Source organism: Astatotilapia calliptera, chromosome 6, assembly GCF_964374335.1.
Source record: "Astatotilapia calliptera chromosome 6, fAstCal68.1, whole genome shotgun sequence".
NCBI lineage: Eukaryota > Metazoa > Chordata > Actinopteri > Cichliformes > Cichlidae > Astatotilapia > Astatotilapia calliptera.
Window position 1 is genome coordinate 22,977,973 of NC_137427.1, and position 8,827 is coordinate 22,986,799.

Sequence of the window (8,827 nt, forward strand, 5' to 3'; positions counted from 1 at the left end):
AAACCTCCCAATTCTTTTAATCTTTGGGCTGAAGGAAGGACAATACTCGGTGTATAAATGCTCAATCAACAATCATTTATTTCCATACAATCAACAATACAGAGCATTAGAACGTCCGGACGGGAGAGATGCTGCCAGAGGGTCAGGCACATGTCTCTCAAAGGGGTGGCGACATTCACAGACCTTTATAGCTTCTGGCAACCCCCCTTAGTCATAAAGCTACCTCTTCACATGTTTTTCTACTTCTTAGCGAGACTGGCTCCTGACCTTGCCTCCCTGTCTTTCTGCAAAGGTGGGGGTATAGAATGTGACTTATCTCTTCTAACCTAGACACAGAGTCTCCTCTCTCTTCATCCATCCATCCATCTTCATCCGCTTTATCCGGGGCCGGGTCGCGGGGGCAGCAGCCTAAGCAAAGAGGCCCAGACCTCCCTCTCCCCAGCCACCTCCTCCAGCTTATCCGGGGGAATACCAAGGCGTTCCCAGGCCAGCCGAGAGATATAATCTCTCCAGCGTGTCCTGGGTCTGCCCCGGGGCCTCCTCCCGGTGGGACATGCCTGGAACACCTCACCCAGGAGGCGCCCAGGGGGCATCCTTGTCAGATGCCCGAACCACCTCAGCTGGCTCCTTTCGATGTGGAGCAGCAGCTGCTCTACTCTGAGCCCCTCCCGGATGGCCGAACTTCTCACCCTATCTCTAAGGGAGAGGCCAGCCACCCTTCACGAGATCGCGGATACAAGCGGCAGAAATGAGCTTCCTCTCTCTTCATGATTCAGCAATAAAACATGTCAAGAACCCAAAGTGTGAGACATTCTCAGCAGATCAAGGATACAGAGTAATGCACATTTAACTAATAAACTAATATCCATCCATCCATTCGCTTCTGCTTGTCCTTTTCAGGGTCGCGGGGGGCGCTGGAGCCTATCCCAGCTGTCATAGGGCGAGAGGCGGGGTACACCCTGGACAGGTCGCCAGTCTGTCGCAGGGCATAAACTAATATGTGAATATGTTATGTTAACTCAAGAATATAATGAGAACTAGACTACATACACAGCATACCATCTAAACTAAAGGATAATATATATTCTACAGCTGTTAACCTAATTCAACTAGATTGACTACTGGTCATAAAATAACATGTGTTTTTACTACTTGGTCTCAACAGTATATAATGATGTGCTGTGGGTGGCTAGCTACACAGCTATGGTTAGCCTAGCATAAACACAGTGAAGCTGGAGCATGAACGCTAACTTTTTTCTACTCAATAAAAATCAACGTGAGGGTTCCTGATGGTTAGGGACTAATGTAATTGCATGGCAGGATGCTGTAAATGGGCCAAACTTCAGTGAGGAGAACAACTGCAATAAAAGGCTAGTCATTAAAAACACTGCTGCATGGGCTGGGCTGTAGTTACATCGTAACGTTTTAAAAACTGAGCTTTAAAATGAATAGTGATGAGAAAATCCGAGACAGGTCCACAGGGATCACTGACTTTTTTTAGGGGCTTCCTCAGATTAAACAAGATACAAGTGGCCACTTTCATGAGTAAATCATATAAGGCTTACATGATTTACTCATGAAAGTGGCCACTTTCGCATTACTTTCATACATTGTTTTAGTAAGTATCCAAAACATACAAGTTTCATTATATAATGTTTCAAGGGATCTTATATCTGTTTTCACACATATATGCTTTTCATACCAGTTTCACACAAGACAGACAAACTTTATAAAATTTCTATATATCTTTTCCATATGGGTTAACAAACATAGGTATCTATAAATATGCTACATATTCTGTGATGATGCATACTGAATTATTTGGTTGATTTGTGAGAAACTGCATGAACAAGGAGATGTTGTTTATATTGACTAGAATAATCTGTTCTTTTTTTTTAAAACTCTTTTTAAGACCGAGTCACTCAGAAATAAGCGGGGATTTTCAATAATCGTGTAAATAAATAAAAAAACTCCCAGTGCAATTTAACATAGGTTTTTATTCATTGATTGTTCGTTTTCAATTCATCCTTTGTGGCAGTAATAGCTGTTGGTTAAGGAGCAGCTTATCGTATAGCAGCAAGAAGCAAAGCAAGGAGCGTTGAATTCTGCAGAAGTGCTGGATTCTGTAGAAAAGGTAGTAGCAGGGTAAGACGATTTAGGGAAGGCCCAGTAATCTGCAAGAAAATCAGTAATATATATTATTACATGTGATAATGCATTCTCTGGTGAATAACTTCTTAGAGATATGTAAATATCAGAGAGTCAAGTGTGTCTAATGTTCAAACCTAGAAAGACAAACATGAGACTCACCCCCTCCCTAGATGAAGAACGTGCATCGCGCTCGTGTGCTGAGTCGTCCTGTTTAAAAAAACATGCAAATGTATTGTTTGGATATGATAGGATAGGAGCACTGACACAGTCTCTGGTTACACAGTTACACACACAGTGCAAGATATATTCATATATTACAGATAACATCACTAGCACAGTCTTCAGGCATATTACACTTACAGGATTTGCCAGAGCAAGGCTCAGCAGGCATCCAAGCAGAAACACAACCTTGATCATGGTTTCAGTGATTTCACCTGTTAACAATATTTCAGATGAGATGTGGTCAAAACCATCTGCAATATCACCATTCAACCAACATTATACTGAAAACACAGAAGCAATAAGAGATTGATGAGAAATGTTACCGTCAGGTCTTCACAACTTCAGCAGACTGTCTCAGAGATGTGGATGATTGTGGTAATGCTGTACTGACAGCAGAGCTTTTTATACACAGTTGCAAGAGATGATTTAATCTCATTTGCGTAACTGTTGGGAAACTCTAACTCTTAGAAAACATTCTCATCTTAACAAGGGTAAACACAATTGGGCAACAATCAGGGACACACCTGATTAATCCTTTTGCTGCAACACAGTGATGTGAGATTGACCAGGACAAGTCACATACAAAACTAACTGTTGTTTGTATATGTTCCTTTAAGTATAATTGTCTACCCTTTAAAATGTAGGGGTAATGGTCACCAGGTTGTATCTATCTATATATCTATCTAATGAGATCTAATAACTGTCTGACGCCCTAAGAAAGAAGACTGTGGCCACTTATGAGTCTGGTAAGGGATTTAAAAAGATCTCAAAAGAATTTGACATCAGCCGTTCCACCATCTGGAAAAGTATTTACAAGTGGAGGACATTCAAAACAACTGTCACCATGCCCAGGTCTGGCCCTCCAAGCAAATTCACCCCCAGAGCAGACCGCAAGGTGCTCAAAGAAGTCATCAAAAAGCCTAAAATGTCATCACTGGAACTACAGGAGGCTCTGGCTGCTGTCGATGTGAAAGCGCATGACTCTACTATCAGAAAGACACTACACAAGTTTGACTTTCATGGGAGGTGTGCAAGGAGGAAACATTTGCTCTCTAAGAGAAACATTAAGACCAGACTGAAGTTTGCCAGGACAAACGTAGACAAACGCCATGACTTCTGGAATAATGTTCTTTGGACAGATGAATCTAAAGTGGAATTATTTGGAACCAGAACAGTAGACATGTTTGGCATAAACCAAATACAGCCTTGCAAGAAAAGAACTTCATACCAACTGTGAAGCATGGAGGTGGCAGTATCATAGTTTGGGGGTGCTTATCTGAGGCACCACCTGGCCAGCTCACCATCATAGAATCCATCATGAAGTCTGCTGTGTGTGAGGAGTGGGGCAAACTTTCTTCTGATCGATGTCAGAGACTGGTAAAAGGCCACAAAAGGTGTCTCACTGAAGTTATATCAGCCAAAGGTGGCAACACTAGTTATTAGGGGGGGTAGAGTGTCCTAACTATTTCCTCCATTAAAATACACAATTTTTGTTTTTTGTTTTTTTTGTTTTTTTGATGTGTAAATTATTATTATTATTATTATTATTATTATTATTATTATTATTATTTGGTTTTTATTTAATTGCAATTAAGTCACTTACTTTTCCAGTAATACATGAAAACATGATTGGACAGTGATATGTGAACATTTCTTAATAAAGAGCTGATAATTTAATGCGGTGCCCTTATTTTCTCACATGACTGTTGTAAAAGTACCAGACATGATTGTGCTCACTATTATTGCGTTTTCTTGACAGTTGTGAACTCAAGGAAAACAGTCTGTTCCAGTCGAGCTCTTTCTCCCCGCTCAACTCTGGCTTCACTATATAGAGAAATAGAAAGGGACTCCATCATCAGTCAATCACCACCACCTGTGGCTCACCCTCCTCCCGGTACTGACTCCTTGAGTTCACTGCACCACTCCTCCCCTGCAGCTGCACAGGGACCACACCTCAGCCACAACTGTATTTCTTGTGTAACGATTTTAAAATATCTTTTTTTTTTTTTGCTTGGATGAATCTGTCATTTCAGTACATCTTTATTGTCTTCATTATCTTTTTTTTTCAACACTTATTGGTTCCACAATAATATGCAAATACAAGTAATACAATACTTGGGAATTTTCTACAGATTGTCAACGTGTATGAAAAGCATGATGGCTCTCACCACGGCTGGTATGAGGTGAGTACTTTCTTTATCCTCCATATTTAAATCACACATGAACATCACTTTTTGTAAAACATTTGGATTTTTTTTTCTCTCTACACATCACCACCAACCCCCATCCCCCAGCGATGTTAAAGACTCATTGCCTGCTATCACAAATGCTTGATTGAATTTCTTCAATCAAGCAAGGGGGTGGGGCTAGGAGGAGGAGTTGGCCGTCCGACTGCGGTCTGGAGTGTGGGGCCTCCCTGCTGCTGCGGAGTCGGGGCGGTCTGCTTCTCCCCACCGCAGGGAAAAGGGTAACACCACCTGGGTCTGGGTGCAGTTTCCCCCTCCAGGGGCAAGGGTACCTAGACCCGGTTCTTAGAGTATGCTTGGGGAGTGTGATTGTGTGTACAGCGTCTCTCTATGTCTGTTTCCACGTTGGTTGAGTATGGAGTAATTGCTTATGAGAGCATGAGGGTGGGAATGGATGTTTGTATCTGTGTGTGCCTGTATGTCTGTTTCTATATGTCAGGTTGGGTATCAGACGCCACCTCTCTGGGGACATCTCAGGCCCTCCAAGGTTTGGAGGCCTATCTCCCCCCACCACTTCCCCTGCCGGTGGCGGACGCCCTCAGACATCGGTGTGTTGGTGGTTCTTTGTGGCTGGGGATGGGCGTCCGGGGATGGGCGTCCGGGGATGGGCGTCCGGGTACACACCGGCTCACTCCTTGGTGGCTCCTTATCGGGGTCTGGAGCCTGGGGCTCGCTCGGGCCACTTCGGGGTTGGAGTGCCCTCGGCCTCTCGGCCTGGGGCTCGGTCACTCTGGCACAGCTGGCCGTCGGCGGAGCTCACAGGCACATCACTGCAACCCCCCTGGCTTATGCTCCGCGGCTGCTGAGTGACCCCTCATCTGGGACTCTCCTCAGCTCTTTCTGGGACAGTGGCGCGGCTGCCCCTCTGTTGGTCTTCCTTGGTCTCTTGTGTTCTGGGGGTCTCTGGATGTCTGGCGTTTTGATCTCCTCCATACCTGCTTCATGCCCTGGTGGACGGGGCTGTGCCCCCCCCCCCACACCCTCTAGCAGATCATTACATGAAGGAACCTTTTAACAACAAGCGCGCTCATGCTCACAGGTGTACACACGGGGGATCACACACACAAACTACACCCTTTTTGGCTCCTACCTCAAAGCACACTGTGCGCTGTCAATCTTACATGCTGCACATGTCATGATTCGTTGTGTGACAGGCAGGAGAAGGACCCAAGATGCAGACTCACAGACACGGGGATAAACTTAAAGATCACAGTTTTAATGCTGGCTTAAAGGTGAAACACAAAACAGTACTGAACTAAACTGGAAAAACTAAACATGAGATGTACCAGGAACCACGGGGAGAATAACACACAACATGAGGGAGAACGCGACGCCGAACAGAGGGAGACGCAGACAGAAATACACAGAGGGTTAACGAGGAAAGTGGGAACACACGGGGAACACAGCTGACACAGATAACCATAACGAGACAGGGCGGGGTGAACATAACACTGACGGGAGACGGGCAGAGTCAAACAGGAAGTACACAGAGGTTCAGACAGGAGGAGAGAGCACGGGGAGAACACAGACATAACAGGCTGGGGAAAACATGGAATAAAACACGAAAGGGGACAAGGGCTCATGAATACATAGAAGGGCACACAGGGGGTGAGAGTCACAAAGGGAAAGCACACAGGGAACAACATAACAGGGCAACTCCGGAAACAGAACCTAAACAGGGAACTGAATACAAAAATACAAGAGAACTAAGAATACTGGGCCAACCCGGCCCAGGACCATGACATCACCCCCCCCCCCCCCCCCCCCCACAAGGGCTGGCTCCAGACAGCCCAAACACAGGAAAACAAAAACAAAACAGAAAACGACCCAGGGCGGGCGGCGGGGGCCTAGGACGGAGGGCTCGGAACAAAAAACAAAAACGAACAACAGAAAACACAGGAGCACAAGACCATAGTTCAAATAAAGTTCAGGGGGCCGACCCAGAGCCCACCGGCACAAAAGTTCACGGGTCACACGGTCGGGGGGCCGACCGGGCGGGTGGCACAGGTGACAGAGCTGGTCCGGAGGCCGGCCGCGCGGAGGGCAACGGTGGTGACGAAGGAGACGACGGAGCAGTTCAGGGGGCCGGCCGCGCGGAAGGCAGCGGCGGCGGTGAAGGAGACGACTAAGCAGTTCAGGAGGCCGGCCGCGCGGAAGGCAGCGGCGGCGGCGAAGGAGACGGAGCAGTTCAGGAGGCCGGCCGCGCGGAAGGCAGCGGCGGCTCTCCAGTGTCAGGCGTACTGGCCGAGGCCCGGTGGGCACAGGACCAGTCGAGGCGGGACCGGTCGAGGCGGGAGACTCTGAGGCTGGGCCAGACGAGGACGAAGTCTCTGAGGCTGGGCCAGACGAGGACGAAGACTCTGAGGCGGGGCCAGACGAGGACGAAGACTCTGAGGCTGGGCCAGACGAGGACGAAGACTCTGAGGCTGGGCCAGACGGAGCTGCAGAGGCTGATGGAGGCTGAACGGGCCCCTCGGACCCTCCAGCGGAGACAGGAGGCTGAACGGGCCCCTCGGACCCTCCAGTGGAGACAGGGGGCTGAATGGACCCCTCGGACCCTCCAGCGGAGACAGGAGGCTGAATGGGCCCCTCGGACCCTCCAGCGGAGACAGGAGGCTGAACGGGCCCCTCGGGCCCTCCAGCGGAGACGGGTGGCTGAACGGGCCCCTCGGGCCCTCCAGCTGACGTGATGCGAAGCGGTGGCGTCGCCGCAGGGTGCCGGATAGGCACACCTGGGAGTCCAACAGCAGACGCAGGACAAACTGTTATGAAGGCCCCTGGCTGGACTAGGAGCTGAGGAAACACAGGCTGCTGAGGCACAAACCCAGAGAGAGAGAGAGCAGGTAAAAAACAGTCTATAGGGCTTAACATCTTAACACAAGAAACCATGAAGTGGACAGTGGTAGGGACCACCAGTTCTGAGCCAGCAATCATTAGGTTCCCAAAGTCTGCATCAGTCCGAAGTGGCTCAGAGGTTACTAGCCCAGTCTGTGTAGTCCTAGGAGAGGTCAACATAAGCTGGTTGGACTCAACCGGTGGTAGTGTGCGGCTCAGAGGAGCTGGTTCGACCATACGGAAAACAAGAACCACCACTCGATCCACAAAAACAAAGCTTAGATCATCAGGAGCTGACTCCTGGAAAAACAGTAAATACACAGATATGGACCTAACCAATGGCACCGTGGTAGCATGACTGTGGTGTGTTGGATGGATGTGTTTGTTGGAACCCGTACCCGCAGTGATCTGTGGTTTCAGAGTGCTAACCCTATTGAGTGGAGAGACAGATATAGGTGAAACGGTACGTGAACCATTAACTGAAGCAGGTGACACTTCAGGCTGAGAGAGGGTGGTTACGACATTGTTCGGGGCCAAAACCCTATCTAGTGACGAGTTCATAGAGGCAGGAGAAAATGGTGTCACATAAATCCTGACCCCAGCTTCCATCTCCTGAGTGGTGGTTATGGTGCTGGAGCAAAACAGTTCAGAACCACCTGGTTTATTACCTATGGGGAGACAGGAGACGTGTTGTGACATTACAGTGTCCTGGTCACCATGATCTGCTGTTATGTGTGCATCTTGGTAACATGCTAGGGGTTCATGACCAGTGTTCACAGTCTCTGGTTCGTGAAAAGCAAGTGTAGCTGGGCACACCGGAGCACTAGCTATGCTTTCGTTGCCTTCATTCAGTGACTGATGGAGGAGCAGGGCCGGCTCAGGAGGGAAGAGAGAAACCACAGGCAACTCAGATTTAGTTGGAACTGCAGACACGGAAAGAGACACCAAAGGAAACACCTCCCTACCGCTATTAAAACCAAAGGCAGTGGGAAACCTTGTCAGTCTGTGAATCGAGTCTGTGGTCCCTGCCGGGTTGAGTGAAGCGGGAGCGGAACTGTCTCTGGCCTGCGGCTCGGTGAATGGCTCATTGCTAGCCACCTCACCGGCTAAGTCCGTAGCCTCCTCACATGCCTTCCGCTCAGAGGTAACTTGGAGCGACTGGACAGTTTCACTCACCTCCGAGCGTCGGGCGATGCGGTGGCGACGCGAACGCCGTTTTCTTTTGGCCGTGGGCCCCGTAGACGTGGGAGATGGAGGCTCCTGAGGCGTCGCAGCGGCTGAGGAGGCGGTAGTAAGCGGAGTGGCAGGCGGGAGTCCCAGGCAACTCCGGGGGCCCCCAAGGGCTAGCCGTGTCCCGCGGAAAACCTCATCGT

General features: G+C 48.7%; 1 long non-coding RNA gene across 1 annotated transcript; it reads right to left on the reverse strand.

Moving 5' to 3' along the window:
- Positions 1 to 1,977: 1,977 nt before the first annotated feature.
- Positions 1,978 to 2,801, reverse strand: LOC113023358 (uncharacterized). Its single transcript, XR_003272555.2, has 4 exons — positions 2,697 to 2,801; positions 2,512 to 2,585; positions 2,311 to 2,358; positions 1,978 to 2,174 (listed from the first exon to the last, which is right to left on the reverse strand). It is a non-coding gene; the product is annotated as an uncharacterized LOC113023358 (long non-coding RNA).
- Positions 2,802 to 8,827: the final 6,026 nt, after the last annotated feature.